This window comes from Vigna umbellata, chromosome 5 (assembly GCF_029865625.1).
Source record: "Vigna umbellata cultivar VRB3 chromosome 5, Vumbellata_1.0, whole genome shotgun sequence".
Taxonomy (NCBI): Eukaryota; Viridiplantae; Streptophyta; class Magnoliopsida; order Fabales; family Fabaceae; genus Vigna; species Vigna umbellata.
The window spans coordinates 8,590,461-8,607,703 of NC_142169.1; the positions used below are offsets into that span (position 1 = coordinate 8,590,461).

General features: G+C 38.6%; 1 pseudogene across 1 annotated transcript; it reads left to right on the forward strand.

The window, feature by feature from the left end:
- The first annotated feature begins 442 nt into the window (after positions 1-442).
- Positions 443-9,671, forward strand: LOC124832840 (pentatricopeptide repeat-containing protein At5g47360 pseudogene; annotated as a pseudogene). The gene is made up of 4 exons (XR_015786829.1): positions 443-3,156; positions 3,288-7,084; positions 7,169-7,279; positions 7,441-9,671. The product of XR_015786829.1 is annotated as a pentatricopeptide repeat-containing protein At5g47360 pseudogene (transcript).
- Positions 9,672-17,243: the final 7,572 nt, after the last annotated feature.

Consider the following 17,243-nt stretch of genomic DNA (forward strand, 5'->3'; position numbering starts at 1 on the left):
CATATAGTATTATATACTAATTATATTATACTAAAAACAACTTAAGAGAAATATTTATAATAAATTAAACATAAACTTAAGTTAGATATATTTATTTAAATTTTTTAAATAAAAATAAATTATATATAACAAATATATTTAAATATAAAAATCAAATATATTAAACTAATTTATTTAAATATAAAAAAATAAAACATGCCACAAATTAAAAATTAATAATAATATAATTGTTATATATTATTGAAATAATATTATCTTATTCGATTATTTTATATTATGTTATATATTTAATTTTTCGTATAATTATTGTAGAATTTATTTTATTGATTAATATTTTTCCTTAAGTAAAAATTTATTTTACTTTTTATGATATTTATATCCAATAAAACTTTAATATATCATTTAAAAAAATAAAATTTGTTTTAAATTTTGAAAAAATTGTAAAAGTTTTATGTTCTGTAATTGAAAAATAAAATAAAATAAAATCATAAAAATAATCTCAATTAAAAAATTCAAACTTTCATTTCGATTCTTCTTCTTCCTTCATTCTTTCGTGTGCAACTCTGCCTCTGCGATTCTCCCTCTCTCCCTCTGCAACTCTGCTTTTAACTCTGCTTTTAACTCTGCTTTTAACTCTGCTTTTATCCCTTTACGTTTTCAACCACAGAGACGTATTTCTTCTTTCTTTTTCATCCACTGACCCGATGCACCAATTTGCAACTTTTCTGATTTTCGGGCGCTGCCACGCAATCAAAACGCTTCCTTTCTCCACCCACCGCATGATCATGGGCATGGCGGATACCATCTGTACCCATCTCCACCAAAGCAATGGCAGTGTTGAAAATTCATTATCTAAGGTTAAGCCTAAACTGGATGCCTAAACTGGATTCTCAATGTGTCATTGAAGTCCCAAACAACCTTTATCGGGAGTTAGATTTTTCGTTTGGGCTGGATTTCAATCTGGCTACAGGCATAGTGCTTACACGTACAACAAAGCTTGTAAATTGCTAGGGATTCAACAAAATCCTCAAATTATTCGAGATGTCGTTATGTCTTACGAGAGAGAAAGGTGTTTAGTCAATGTTAACATGTTCAGGGAGATTCTGAAGCTGTGCAAAGAAGCCCAACTAGCTGACGTGGCATTGTGGGTGTTGAGGAAGATGGAGCAGAGTTTAAAAATCGGTGCTGACACTGATATATAATGTGGCTATTAGGCTGTGTTGCAAGAATGGCGACGTTGAAATGGCTGAGAAGTTGACCGAGGAGATGAGTTTGAAAGGTATTTATCCTGATCTTATTACTTACATGACAATAATAGAAGGATTATGTGATGCGGGTCGCCCAGAACATGCTTATTCTTTGCTTAAAGTTATGAGAGTGCATAGATGTTCGCCCAATCTGGTCCTTTTATCAGCCATTGTAGACGGTTTGTGTAGGTCTGGGTCTATGGAAATGGCATTGGAGTTGTTGGATGAAATGGAGAAAGGTGGGGATTGCAGTCCAAGTGTTGTTACTTATACCTCCGGGATTCAAAGTTTCTGTAAGGGAGGTAAGTGGGCGGAAGCATTGGATATTTTGGATAGAATGAAAGCTTCGGGGTGCCATGCAAATCATGTACTGTTTTTACTTTGGTTGATAGCCTTTGTGTTGAGGATCGTGTAGAAGAAGCTTACAAGTTGATTGATAAGTTTGTGGTGGAACATGGTGTTTCTTATGGTGATTGTTGCAGTTCACTTGTGATTTCATTGATAAGGATTAAAAAGCTGGACGAAGCAATGAAGCTCTTCATGGAAATGCTTTCTGGTGATGCCAAACCTGATACTTTGGCATCTAGTCTTTTGCTAAAGGAGCTTTGTATGAAGGATTTGATATTGGATGGATTCTACTTGCTTGAAGCAATTGAGAACAAGGGATGTTTGTCTGCCATTGACTCTAGTATTTATTCTATTCTTTTATTTGGCCTTTGTCAAAGAAGGCACCTGGCAGAGGCCACAAAGTTGGCCAAGATAATGCTTAAGAAATCAGTTCCGCTGCAACCTCCGTACAAAGATCGGGCAATTGATATCCTAATAGAATCTGGCGAAACAGATCTTGTGAACCAGTTGACTGGCATTCGTAGGGAACTTTGATGATAAAATGCCTTATGAAGGAGGTCACGTCCATTGTTCTCTGCTGCCTCTGGTCATATCATAAGTTTGCATTGTACAACAACAACAGTAAGAATTGGTTTCCGTGATGTAGTATGGTGGTACTTTGTTTATTTCTTCCCCTTGTTAATGATCAGGGGAGGGTTGCTAATGATGTTGAGACAGAGCAGATTCTCCTTTGATGCAGAAGCTGTCTCTTGCAAGGGGAAAATGAGTTCAGTTGTGCAAATGCGTGGATCAATATCACTTTTTTGGTCAATTTGTACAAAATAGTTGAGATTAATATTTATCTTGTTCATTGTTCAATTTTATACTGTTATAAACTATAATGCAGGAAGTTCTCTATTTTTCTTGTTCTTTCTTTTCCTTTTGACTTCGAGTCCTAAGAGATATGGCAATCCAATTATTGTTCTGAATCTGATTAAGGTATTTCCTCAAATAAAAATAGTTAGTTAGTGCTGAAAAAGCTAGTAAATATCTTTGTGCTTGTTAATTGATTCCTTTTTTCTTCTAGCAAGGGACCTGACTTCTTTTTGAATCCTGGTTCTTCTAGTGAAAATTGATTTCTATCTTTGTCCCGTGCTTCTACCAAATGACTTCCCATTTGAAATTTGAATTTCAATCTAGCAAGTTCTTTTAATTCATCATATCAAATCATAAGTGTCAATTGCAAATGAATAAAGATGTAAAAGAAAAGCCTAACACACTGCCAACGTGTCAAGCATGGTAGAATTTTTTTCCCTACTGTCTTTAGCTGTGAATCCTCTACCAAATATGATTCTTTGTTTCATGTGTTTGCATTAATAAATTGCTTCTTTCGTAGAATAGAAAATATTTTATAGTTTCTTGTAGCTCATTTAAATGATGAAATGCAGACCCTTGAGAAAAGGCCTTGAGAAATGATGCTGAGGCATGAATTTGCTAGTGCTGATGGTTATCGTAACCAAATTCTACCCGTAAAGAACCATCTTAGATTTATTCACTGGGACTTTCACAAATTTGCAAAAGGGTAAGCCTACTGTGCTTTATCTTAGTCTCACAGTAGTGGTCTTTTACTTTTCCTGCATTTCAAACTTGTATGTGACTCTTCTATATTCTTCTGTGCCGTTTTCAAAAGCTAGTCTGCCAATGTTTTGTCAGTTTTAGGAGCTGTAGCAAGTGAAGCGCTTGATTTAACTGGTTTTTACGACAGTGGTAAACCCAGTATAATAAAGAGGGCCAACAAGAGTAATCGAACTAGCACAGGAAGGTATGATCTATCATCGAAATTGTTACTTGACATTCAATACAGTGTTTTTCCTGTTTTTTTACATATTTTTCGAATTGTAACTCTTAACATGGAATTACATTATTTACTATCCAATATTGTCTAACCAAGCCCTTTTGTTTTCCATAAAATAGCAAAGATACGAAAAAAAAATGCAGGGTCCTGTTCCGTTTTCCATTCATACTTCTGCTATGAGGTTTGACCACTTGCTGCTCTAGAGCCCTCACTTTTAATATATGCACTTTCCCGAATTAAGAGACATAGAACTAGAAGTCTCCATGAAAATCATGAAATTATTGAATAAATTCATATTATTTCTTGTTTTGATCTTGCATTTCTTAAGGTTTTGTTCTATAGTTAAGCTTTCCTGTGTTATCTATTTTTGGACTTCGAACATGAAGTTTGTTTCCGGTTGTCTTTTCATTTTTGTCTGTTTCACTTCAGTTTTTGGATTATTGAGCAGTGGACTTAATCTGTAATGAATGATGAGGATTTCTGATAACAATGGAAAGCTAGGTCTTAGTAGCAATGCCACCCAAGAAATAATAGCATTATACCAGTAGTCATATATCTATGTTATCTCTCCTCGAGGGGTCTTTAAGCCTGGGCTCCAGTAGATAAGCACATTCTGTTGTTAGCATATATTTAAACTTAAATGCATAAATAATTCGATGAATGTTTTATTTTGATGGTGTTAATGTAACAGCAATTGTGGTGGCAACAGCACCTGAAGAGGCTCTAATGAAATTTTTTGAAAATGTTGGAGATGTAATATAAAATCATTTGTCATCATCTAAGTTTTTGTGATTAGTAATTAGAGCCCCCTGGTCTAGTATTCTAGAATTTTATCCTTGTCATCCTTATTCTTCAAAGAAAAAGAAGTTGGATTTCAAGACACAGTAGTTTGTCCTGCTCATTGTTTGTACTTCGAGTACAACAAGCTTTCCGGGCCAAGCCCCTTTTGCCATCCCTAGTTAGAGATGTGATGCAAAATATTTGTGTCTTCACCTAACGAAATGCTTTTGGTTCCTCATTCCTTACATCAGGAGAAATACAGCATGAAGTGTGGCCTAGGACCAAATAAAAAATGGAACCGTAGAACTAACAGCACAAACCTTTACTAAGCATATTAATCTTTGGCTGGGTTTGTCTATGTAGTGGGCTGACAGCCCAATAGAATGCTATTGCAGTTTTATTTTATCATAATTGTAAAAGTGCAACGTTTTGTGTTACTGTATATGGTAGGGGGTAATAATAAGGTTTGGAAAGTATATGACAAGAAGAATGGCAGGAGGAGAGTGAGACGGAACGATATTAACCATAAAGGCCGAACGGTATCCCAACAGAGTAATGTGAGGGGTTGGAAGGTATATGAGAGAAGGTATAGGAGAGAAGGAGAAGGGCATCAAACGGTGGAAGACGGAGAGCGATCTGGCCGAACGGTGGAAGACGAGGAGCGACCAGGCCGAACGGAGGAAGGCGGGGAGCGACCTGGCCGAACGGTGGAAGACGGGGAGCGACCAGGCCGAATGAAGGAAGGCGGAGAGCGATCAAGCCGAACAGTGGAAGACGAAGATCAATCAGGCCGAACGGTTGAAGAGTGACCATCCTAACTATAGCCGTGGTTAGGATGGGCGGGAACTAATTACAGTAAAGGAGAGTCACATTCAAGGAAAATATTCAGTACAAGATAATTAAAGTAATTAGAGCTATATCTCGGGGAATATTCAGTACAAGTTAATTATAGTAATTATAGTTATATTCCATTATTTAGTATAAGTTAATTATAGTAATAGAATTATATTCTATTATTCAGTATAAGTTAATTATAGTAAATAGAATTATATTCTATTATTCAGTATAAGTTAATTATAATAAATAGGATTATATTCTAGGGAAATATTTAATATAAATAAAGCCTAACCGCTAGGGTGAAAGGTATGTTTTTGAATATTGAGTTTTTGTAGACAGGCGGTTACCTGGGAGGGGGTTATGCTCCCAAATAATTGAAGGAGGTTATGCTCCCAAATAATTGAAGGAAGTTATGCTCCCAATTATTGGTTACTTTTGTTTATTCAGATATTACCATCAATAAAAGAGATTCATTCGTCCATTATCATTCATTTATTGTTCTATTACGTGTTGTGAGAGTGTGAGAGGTTGTATTTGGCTAGTTTACGTACTCAGGTACGTAACATGTTGCTTTAGAGAATGGAAGTTCTACTTGTGTTTTCAACTAATTCTTTATTTTGTTAGGGATGCTACACTGAGAGATCTAAGAGCTAGTTCTGGTGATATTGTGCGGTGGTTAACCAAGACAGATTGACACTAACCATCAGAATAAAAAAGATAATTTTAGTAGTAATGCACCACATTTTTAGAGTGGAGTTCTTCGTACCAACTGCATTGACTGCTTGGACCATACAAATGTTTCCCAGTATGCATATGGTCTTCAAGCTTTAGGACGCCAACTCCATGCAATGGGTTTGACTGATGTACCAAAAGTGGATCTTGATAGTAGTATCGTTGCAGCTCTAATGGATATGTATCAAAGCATGGGGGATGCTCTTGCTCAGTAGTATGGTGGCTTAGTAGCTCACAATACTATATGACATATTTTATGAGATTCTCCTTGACAAATATCTAATCTCCGTGTTAGGATATAAGGTAAGGTGTAATAATAAGGGTTGAAAAGTATATGAGAAGGAGAAGAAAGGCAGGAGGAGAGTGAGACCGAACGGTATTAACCATAAAGGCCGAACGGTATCTGAACGGAGTAATGTTAGAGGTTGGAAGGTATATGAGAGAAGAAGGTATAGGAGAGAAGGAGAAGGGCACCAAACGGTGGAAGACGGGGAGCGATCTGGCCGAACGGTGGAAGACGGGGAGCGACCAGGCCGAACGGAGGAAGGCGGGGAGCGACCTGGCTGAACGGTGGAAGACGAGGATTGATCGGGCTGAACGGTTGAAGAGTGACCATCCTAACTGTAGCAGCGTATGGGCGGGAACTAATTACAGTAAAGGAGAGTCACATTCAAGGAAAATATTCAGTACAAGATAATTAGAGTAATTAGAGCTATATCCTGGGGAATTATTTAGTACAAGTTAATTATAATAATTAGAGTTATATTCCATTATTCAGTATAAGTTAATTATAGTAAATAGAATTATATCCTAGGGGAATATTTAGTATAAGTTAATTATAGTAAATAGAATTATATTCTAGGAAAATATTTAATATAAATAAAGCCTAGACACTACAGTGGAAGACATGCTTTTGATTATTAAGTTTGTGTGACAGGCAGCTACCGTCCCGTGATGGAGGTTATGCTCCCAAGTAATTGAAGGAGGTTATGCTCCCAATTATCTTGTCTACTTTTGTTTATTCAGATATTATCATCAATAAAAGAGATTCATTCGTCCATTATCATTTGTTCATTGTCTTTTCTATCTACTATGATCGTGTTTAATTACGTGTCCTACTCAGGTACGTAACACTCCATCTTCTTATGCTATAGTACAAGTGTATATATTTTGGTGAATGACACTTGTTTCCAGAGAGGCAGGGAAAGTGGAAAGCAACAACACGATCAAGAAAGTTTTTGAAGTCCAGAAAACGATATTATAGCAATGCTTACACAAATGGTGAAAAACAAGATGCAATAAACTTGTATTATTCCTCTGTCCCTTGGTTCATCTAGTGTTCAATAAATAATTAATATTTTAAATATTTAATATATTGTTCTTTTTCCAGATTTTCAGGTTACTTCCGACCACATGAAGGGAAACCTGCTCTCTGGGAGTTGGATTCAGATTATTATCTCCATGTATCTGGGGTTGGGGATGATCTAATTCCTGAGAAGTGGTGAGTCATTCTAGTTAAATTTGCTGATATTAAAATCCATTAGTGACATGCACATGCTTCTATGATATATAGAATTGATTTTCTCATTTCTTTTGTCTATAAATACAGTTTCTATTGTTTATTTTCCTTACCAGTTCTAATTTTCTTCCTGAATTTTTCAGTTCTGAACCGAATCCTAAGCCTTCTGAAAGTGGTGGAATAGTATTCACCCCCCAATACCAGCTTGCAGAGGAGACTTCTTACGGATAAAGTTGACATCATTTGACAAGTTAATTGAGAAGACCTGTAGTACAATTAAAAATGTAAGACTATGCTCTGAACCTGATCAGAGACCAGGTGGGAGTTCTGGAAACAGTGGAGCGGCACCTGATGCAGCGTAATTTCTCTTATTCTGAGCTGCTGTTTAATGATTTTATTTTTCATTTGTTGTAACTTTTATAAACTGCTCATTACATTTTGTGATTATGAATGAATAATTCACCGCATGTTCAGTTCTGATTCTAACTAACACAAGCAGCAAAAAGTTGGATTCCTTTTGATCAACAACTCCTTCTGATGTGCGAACAACATCAAATAGAAGCAATCCATTAATCCGCTTGATAATTTTGGTAGATTAATTAGAAGACGATCTCTCTCGAAAGTAAGATTAGAATCACCTTTCTAAATGAATGTAAATTCCGTTTAAACATAGTTGCCATGTCAGCCATTCCTTCCACCCTAACCATGTACATCATCATTTTGTATGTAAATAGTGGGTAGAATTTATGACTAGTGTGAGATGCAAAAGCTATTCAATGATCCAAGTAACTTGAGGTAATTTTGTCGAGATAATGATTGTTTGTTAATCCCCAGTGAGATACAGATAAAAAGCCCGAATTGGCTTTTTGGCCAGAGAAAGTACGAAGAGGGTTCTTCTGCTGCAAAAGTAGCTTCTCATGAAACTGACTTTGAAGGATCTCATGCTAATGGATTTTGTGATTTGAATTGGCTTTCTTCTGGCAGTGATATGACTGAAGAGGATGTTTTCCAAAGGTTTGTATCTTAAAAGTTCATTATCCTTGTGTGACTTCATTGCACCTTCCATCTTTCCTTTGATGATCAGTATCCCATTTGATTATTTTTCTGTTGGCTAACGTTTGCACTGTAGGTCGCTATAAAACCCATTTGTATGTTTGTGCTTTGTGATTTTTTAGCTCTAGACAGAGCTCCATGCTGGTAATGGGGAACAGGCTTGGTGGTGCATTTGAATTTGATCCGTTAAGTTGAGCTGGTGCTCTTAATATTTTAAGTAATAATTCTAAACTTGTTTATTTTCTGCAATTAAGAAATAAATTCATGCTCCAGTTGGTTTAAATTATAATGAAAGAAGGATTTTGTTTTTAAATTTATGAAGTGCTTGTCTAGGATCTACTGTATTCAAAACTACCCCGAAATCCCATTCTTCATTGATTGGGAATCCAGTGTTGTCTCTTCGGGTATATTTACACTGTAGACAGTCCCACATTCTTTGTTCTCACATGATGCCTTTAATTTGTTCAGTTTACAGTGATGCTCTTTTTATACTTTTAATCTGGTAGGTACCTTGCAATGACATCAGCAAATGAGGCGAATGGGTGGTATGGAGGTAGTGTCCTCGGCATTCAAGATGAAAGCAGTGAGATATATAAACATTATGCCGAGCTATGTCAGATATGTACTTTAACCGTGAGATATATAAACATGCCCACACAACTAGTACTTTGTATCTGGACTTATGGTATGAAACACTTACCATTGCTTGCTTAAAACAAAGTGCTGTCAGAGGTACAAATCTCTCCCTTAGTTTAAGTACATGCTGGGTTGATTGGCATGCTATATTTTTAATAAGAAATGATAAAGAAATTAATTTGAAATGAAGCAGATAAAATAGCATATCTATTAGGATGTGGTGTGCATGTTTGCTGCCAAAATGTAGTTTTTACCACCTTTATCCTTGGCATGTATGCAGGGACCTGCCTTGGAACTTTTCGAAAATGACTGTAAGAGGGAGCAACACTACGCAGAAGCTTTAAGCACGAATTCATATGAAATTGTTAATGATACTAGCGTTGTGGCAGAAATGGAAGAAGCTCTAAAGGAGTATGACCAAGTTGGTCCCAGATCTTGTAAATTCTTTGCCGGTGGTCCGAGTTGGCTTACAAGATGGTTAACTGAAGAAGAAAAACTACAAAGGATATGATGGGCTATTATTTTGACATGTATAATTTGAACATTTGTTTCTGTACTATTTTAACTCGTAGTTCCCTATACAAAAGACGTTGTCAGTTTTCTTATCAATGGTCAGGCCATATATATATATATATATATATATATAAATTTTCTATTTTAAATTTGAGAACATCTTTTCTCTATAGATTGCCTTGGTTAGTCCATACTGATCAAATTGAAGTTTTTAGTTCCGGTACTTTTACTATATTTAGGTTTTAGTTTTTACAATTTTATTCTAATTGTTTCAATCCTTATAATATATAGAGATGGGTTCTAATGAATTTTCTTTGAAGTGCTAGTGTTTTGCATTTTCAGACATTTGGGATGTTTAGGGATGAATGAAACTATGAAGGATGAAGTGTTCTATGTTGTTTTCCCTTAATTTAAAGTGGGATAGAAAGATCCATGCAAAGGCTAGATTTTTCTTGTAATGGATAGATAGGAAATAATCTAAATAAATAGAAGAGAAAAGGAAAAACAAATAAATAGGAAGCCTGACATAAATAGTTCTAGGACCATCCATTGGCAAAATTAATAAAGCTTTCAATCTGGGCCATAAGATTGCCTTTAATCTGATGAGACTGAGAAGAAAGTGATAGAAGGCATGTCTAAGCAACAAATGGCCAACAATGCCATGGAGCGCGCTTTAATCTGATGAGGCTGAGAAGAAAGTGATAGAAGGCATGTCTAAGCAACAAATGGCCAACAATGTCATGGAGCTGACATGTCGCGCGGTAGTGGTTACTTGGCATCTGGTGTATGCCTCTGATAGAGGAGTCCTGAGGACAAAGCTGAAAAAGGTTCAAACGCAATTGAATGAAGCTGTAGCTACTCATTCACACTACGAGCAAAAACAGAGACAATCTGAAGAACTACTGACCGAAGCTCAGACTCTAGTGGGAAACATGTAGAGGGCTGGCGCCAAGCTAAAGAAAGATCGTGACCGCTTAGTTGTTGAACTAGAACTACTGAAGAAAGAGGCTTTCAACCAAAATACTGTCATTGCTTCATTGAAGATTGCTGAAAAGGAGGCTCGAGCAGAGAGGGATGCGTTGCTCACCAAAGTTGTTGAGGACAAGGAGTTAATGGAAGAGATGGGGAGGGCGATTGTTGAAGAGCATACTCGAGGCTTTAAAAAGGCCTTGAGGCAAATATCACATCTGCTGAACGTATCAACTAAAGGTGTTGAATTTGATACAAAGAAGGATGTTTATAAAGGGAAACTGGTACCCCTCATGGACATTCCTGAAGGTACTCTGTTGGAGAATAAGCCTACTCCTACAACTGAAGTTGGAGTTGAGGAGGAAAACGTGGTAACAACAGTTGTTTCTGGGGAAGTTATAGAAGAGGATCCTGCTAACAACGATGTTACTGGTGTAACCCTTTCGTAGAGTAGATGTTAAGATGTTTAATGTTAGAACTTGAATTGCCTTTTGTTATGCTATGAAAGTACTTTGTTGCTGATGTACAATGATAATTTCTTGTTGCTTATTTATCTTTGAGATGACCGTTCGGCGGATAATCACGATCGATTTCTTTGCTTGCTTATAGCCGCTCGGTTAAGTTTATCAACGTCTTTATATTTGCATGCGCTAGGTGTTCTTTTAGCAGACATGCCCCAGACTAAGGGGTGGTCCCCTAGGTTTTGATATACTAGAAGTTCTTTTGCGAACTGTCCCTAGACTAGGGGGTGCTTCCCTAGTTTTTCATATACTAGGAGTTTTTTGGCGAACTGGTCCTAGACTAGGGGTTCTCCCCTAGGTTTTGATATATTAGGAGTTTTTTGGCGAACTGGCCCTAGACTAAGGGGTGCTCCCCTAGGTTTTGATATACTAGGAGTTCTTTGGCGAACTGGCCCTAGATTAGGGAGTGTATCCCTGTTTTGATTTACTAGGAGTTCTTTGGCGAACTGGCCCTAAATTAGGGAGTGTATCCCTGTTTTTGATTTACTAGGAGTTCTTTGGCGAACTAGCCCTAGATTAGGGAGTGTATCCCTGTTTTTGATATTCTGGTCATTCTTTGAGCGAACATGCCCCAGATTAGGAAGTGTATCCTTGTATTTGTTATTCTGCTCGAACGATCAACTGGTGTCCGCTCATGCAATTTGTATGCAAGATGTGGTTATCTGCATTGTTAGTAATTGAAACATGTTCAACAGTTTTATGAGACTTATGGACTTAAAACAACATGCTCGACAATATAAATGATCGAAGTCAAAAGCATAAAAATTCATTATTGTAAATGTAGAAGCAGTGTTCAACAGAAGCAGAAATGTGAAAACAAAATTCAACTAAAGTAGAATTTAAGATGCGTTGCATTCCATGTGTTGGGGATGGGCTGTCCATCACGGAGTTCGAGCCGATAGGCCCCATTCATTAAATCCTCTGAAATGCGGAATGGTCCTTCCCAATTAGCTACCAGCTTTCCATGAGATCGATTCTTTCTGGCCTCTCCCCTTTTACGCCACACAAGGTCTCCTTCTTTGAAGGTTCTCGACTTTACCTTGGTATTATATCGTCGGGAGAGCATCCTTTTCTGGGTTGCCGCTTGGATTTTGGCAACCTCTCGACGCTCGGGAAGGATGTCAAGGTTCGTTCGTAGTTGTTCGGCGTTAAGGTTCATATCTTGTATGCCTCGCCTTAAAGACGACTCACCTACTTCTACCGGGAGCATTGCATTTGTGTTGTACGTTAGGTTAAATGGAGTCTCTCTAGTGGATCCGTGAGGAGTGCATCGGTATGCCCATAATACCTCGGGCAATTCTTCCACCCATAAGCCTGTAGCTTCTCCTAGCCGCTTCTTTAATTCTGTTATGACAGCGTTGTTTGCCGCTTCAGCCTGTCCATTTGTTTGTGGGTGCTCCACCGAGTTGGTGACATGTTTGATCCCCAAGTTCTCAAGGAATTCTTCTAGCTTCCTCTCAATGAACTGTCGGCCATTATCTGTGACAATCTTCTGATGCAGACCAAATCGACATATTAAGTGCCAAATAAATTTTTGTACGTGTTGAGCGCTTATGACAGCTAATGCTTCCACCTCGATCCACTTTGTGAAATAATCTATCGCCACCAAGAGAAATTTACTTTGTGCTTTCCCAATCGGCAGTGGTCCGACTATATCCATTCCTCATTGGGCGAACGGCCATGGTGAGACAATACCATGAAACTCTTCAGGAGGGACTCGAAATTTGTTGCCATGTGCTTGACAGGATATACACCTCTTGACGAACGATTCGCAGTCATGGTCCATTGTTGGCCAATAATACCCTGCTCGCAGTATTCGGGCCCTAAGGGTGCGCTTTCTTGAGTGCAAACCACATATTCCGTGGTGAAGTTCCCACAGGACGTAATCTGCCTCTTCTTCCGATAGACATTTTAACAGTGGCGTGGTGTATCCTCGCCTGTACAAGTCATCACCTATATATAAAACATGCGCAATACGTCTAGAGTCGGCGATACTAACCTTTTCTCCTTGTTCTTGATTTTTCATTAATTCTCGTATGCTTTGCTGCCAGTCGGCTTTGGGTGCCGCTACATCGGTGGCAAAGGTTTCAATCGCAAATTTGTCGAGCGTCATCTTGATGACTGAAGACAGTTGTGCTTTCTCTTTTGAATGAGTTAACTTAAACAGGAGATCTACTCTGGAATTTTGTTCCCTTGGGACGTGAACAACGTTGATGTTGATAAAAGTTTTAAGGAGATTGCTTGCTTTGTGGAAATGACGCATCAATTGATTGTCTTTGACCTAGAAGGTCCCTTTCATGTGTTCGCCGGCTAGCTACGAGTCCATTCGACATTCTAAATGAGCAATTTCTAGCTCTTTGGCTAGAGTTAGGCCGATGATCAAGGCTTCGTACTCTGCTTGATTGTTGCTGGTTTGAAAACAAAAAGTTATTGTTTGCTCAATAACGATACCGGTCGACCCTTTGATGGACAAATTTATGAACACCAAATTATGATGTCACAAACTTGTTTTCAATCGGCAAGTATGACCGAATCGTTCAAGTAATAAAACTTGGTAAGACCAAGTATCGTTCTTCCCAAAGGACTCACGGCCTAGTTTAGTTATGTGATTTCTTAATTAACTAAGACTTACAAACGAATTAATTGGGGTTTAAAATGCAAGACAGAAAATAAACATGTATGCATGAATTGTGATCAATGGCAAAAAGCAAAAGATAAACACTTTCAATGAAATTTATGTATGGATATGTTGTTGGGGTTCAATTTCATCTTATCCACTCTCATATATTTTAGGAATTCAACGATCAAATCACCATTGTTAATGCCACTCTCTAATGTACCTTTCCAGAAGGCTTCTCCCTAATCACGAGTTCATACAATTCCTAGCATTCCTAATGATTAGTTCATAAGTTCAGGAGCTTAACGACAACCAATATAAAATTGGGAGAAATTCCCCGGATCTAGACTTCCCCGTACGTTCCCGTATCGACAAAACCAATAATCATGCATCGAATGAGTTAAACCATGCAAGCATTAAACAAAGAGGAAAAACCCTAACTAATGATGAAAGAAAGCATAGATCTTAAATAAAATATGTAAAAACAGATTCCATATATGAGAGTTTCACAAGACTACATTGATTCCCCAACAAACATAAAGAGGTTAGTTCACCATATTCATGGTGAACCTAGATGAATTACAATGAAAGAATGAAAGAATAAACCCTAAAAAGGTGAAGCGGAAGCCTCAGCATCCAAGATCCTCCTTCAAAGGGGTGGTAGAGAGAGTGTTTGCCTCGTTCCAGCCAGAGATACCTAACCCTAGGAAACCCTAAAGCTTATGTATCATTCGTAAATTACAAAAAGTCAAGTCCAAGCCCATTAAAGTGCCGCTCAGCGGTAAACTACCGCTCAGCGGTGATTGCGTGACTTGTTTTCTCCCCTCAGCGGACCTCCCGCAAACTCCTGAGTGCCGCTCAGCGGTAAACTGCCGCTGAGCGGTGACTTCGGCTTCTCCTTTTGCACTTTTTGTTGTCTTTTCTGATTTCATCTCTCTCCTTCTTCACTTCTTTCACCAAATTCACCTTAAAACCTGCACAAAAACACTGAAATCAAGCATAAACCTGTCCAGCTCTCTTATTTCCAAAAATATAAAGAAAAGCATGATTTCAAGCTAGTTTCTAAGTGTAAAGGTTTCTTTTAGTGTCAATTTTAATCATGAAAATAACAGTTTTTCAACTGTTATCACCCTTCTAGAACGATATCGGCTCTCCCTCCCTTTCTATCTAAGGAGACATCTACATTGAGATACCATAACTGCATTGAGCCATCAGGTATAAATGTTAATTCAACGGTGAAATCTGCTAGATATTGGCCCTTAATGGACCCCCGAGGTTCAAAGCATAAACTGAACTCGGAGAGCTCAATGGACCAAGAAACCATCCTTCCACCAAGTCAGGTTTCCTGAGAATTTTAGCAACTGGATGGTTCGTTCGTACTACCACTTGATGGCTCTCAAAGTACGGTCGGAGACGGCGGGCTACTGTTAACAAGGCTAGAGTCACCTTTTCTATTTGGGAATATCGCTCTTCCTCCCCCTGTAAGGCCTTGTTGACAAAATAAATCAACTTGAATTCTAGGGCTTCCTAGATGAGAGCCGCACTCACAGTGTTGTTTGATGCAGTTATGTATAACTATAAGTCATACCCTGGTATTGGTCGGGCCATAATTGGTGGGATATTGAGGATATCTTTGATAGCAGTAAGAGCCTTTTTGCACTGATCGTCCTAGTGTTGCATGATTCCTTTCTTCATGTTCTTAAGAATAGGTTTTATGTGCTCCGCCAATATTGGGATGAATTGTGACAAAGCTGTTAGTCGACCCATTAGGCGTTGCACCTCTTTCAGATTAGTGGAGCTTTGCATCTCCAAGATCACTTGGCATTTATCCGGATTGGCCTTGATTCCTCGAGAGGTTAGCGTAAACCCTAAGAAATTTTTGGATGGTACACCGAAGGTGCATTTTGAGGGATTTAGCCGCATATCATACTGTCGAACCTGAAGGAAGACTTCAACTAAGTCTTTTAAGTGTTGCTCCACTGATTGACTTCTGACCACCATATCGTTGACGTATACTTCCATGCATTTTTCAATTTGGTGGTGGAAAATTTTATCCATGAGACGCTGATAAGTGGCACCTGCATTCTTTAGACCGAACGACATTACCTCATAACAGTAATTGGCCCGCTCGGTTACGAAAGTTGTCCTTTCCTGATCTGGTACGTACATCGGGATCTGGTTATATCCCGAGTATTCGTCCAGAAAGCTTAACACTGCGTGATCTGAAGCTCCGTCCACCAAACTGTCAATGCTTGGGAGAGGGTAGGAATCCTTAGGACACGCCTTGTTTAGATTGTAAAGTCGACACACATTCTTCACTGGCCATTCGGTTTTTTTAACCATAACGACGTTTGCAAACCATGTAGTACAGGTTACCTCCTTGATGAACTGGGCTTGTAGTAGCTTGGTGACCTCCACCTGTATAGCGTATCGCTTTTCTTCACCAAATCTTTGCTTCTTTTGAGCGATCGACCGTGCTTCTTTAAATATGGCTAATTTATGCGTCATGACACTTAGGTGGATGCCTAACATATCGGAGGCTACCCAAGCGAACAGATCGGCATTTGCTTTCAACATTTCTGCCAAATTAGACTCATCGTTCGGCTCCAGCCCTCCTCCCATGGATGTTTTTTGTGACTCATTTTTTTACAGTGTGAACATCTTGACGTCTCCCTAGGGTTGGATGCGATCGTCGATGTTGGTTTTTGGGTCAAGGTTGATCGTTGCTGTCTCTGCACCCCTAGACTTCTTTGGTGATACAAAGGGTGTGACTTTTAGGCCAGCAACATAACACTATCAAGCCGTTCGTTGATCGACTCTCACCGTACAGATATTACCCTTATCGGACGGGAATTTCATAGCTAAGTGAGGGGTGGATACAATGGCTCTGAAAGCATTCAGGCAGGGTCTCCCTAGTAGTGCATTGTAAGAAGTGTTTGCTTCTACCAACAAGAACCTTATTCTGATCTCTCTTGCCTCCTTACCTGTCCCGAGTCGAGTTCTCAAGTCTAGGTATCCTCGAGTATCTAATATTTCTCCTGCGAACCCCACAATTTTCTCACTGAATGAGGCTATTATGTCTTTGGATAAATCTATTTTTAGGAACGTAGTCCAATATAGGATGTTGACCGAACTACCTTGATCAATCAACACTTTAGTGACATCGTACCGTGTTATCTCGACAATGATGACCATGGGATCATCTTGATCGGGGTCTGGTGCGTGAAAATCTGCATTGGTAAAAGTAATATCTAGCATGGATCGGGGTTGTCGATCTACCATGCAAACAATTTTCAGACTCCTTAAGTGTCTTTTTCGGGCTGAAGATGATGCCCCTCCCCCTTCGAAGCCTCCCGATATGGTATCAAATCGCCCGCGGATGGATCTTTCCTGTTCATGATCACGATTGTGGCTTCGGGAGTACCTCCTACGTCGGTCGTCTTTTCGAGATGGTCGTTCAGGGCTTCTACGTGAAGCTCTCCCTCTAAGAGGACTTCTCATTTTAGCTCCCTCCTCTCTAACATACTTTTGGAGATAGCCCGCCCGAACGAACCTTTCTATTTCATCCTTCACTAGGGTGCATTCTTCGGTGGAGTGGCCATGGTTTTGATGAAGATGACAAATTCTTCCTTTGTCG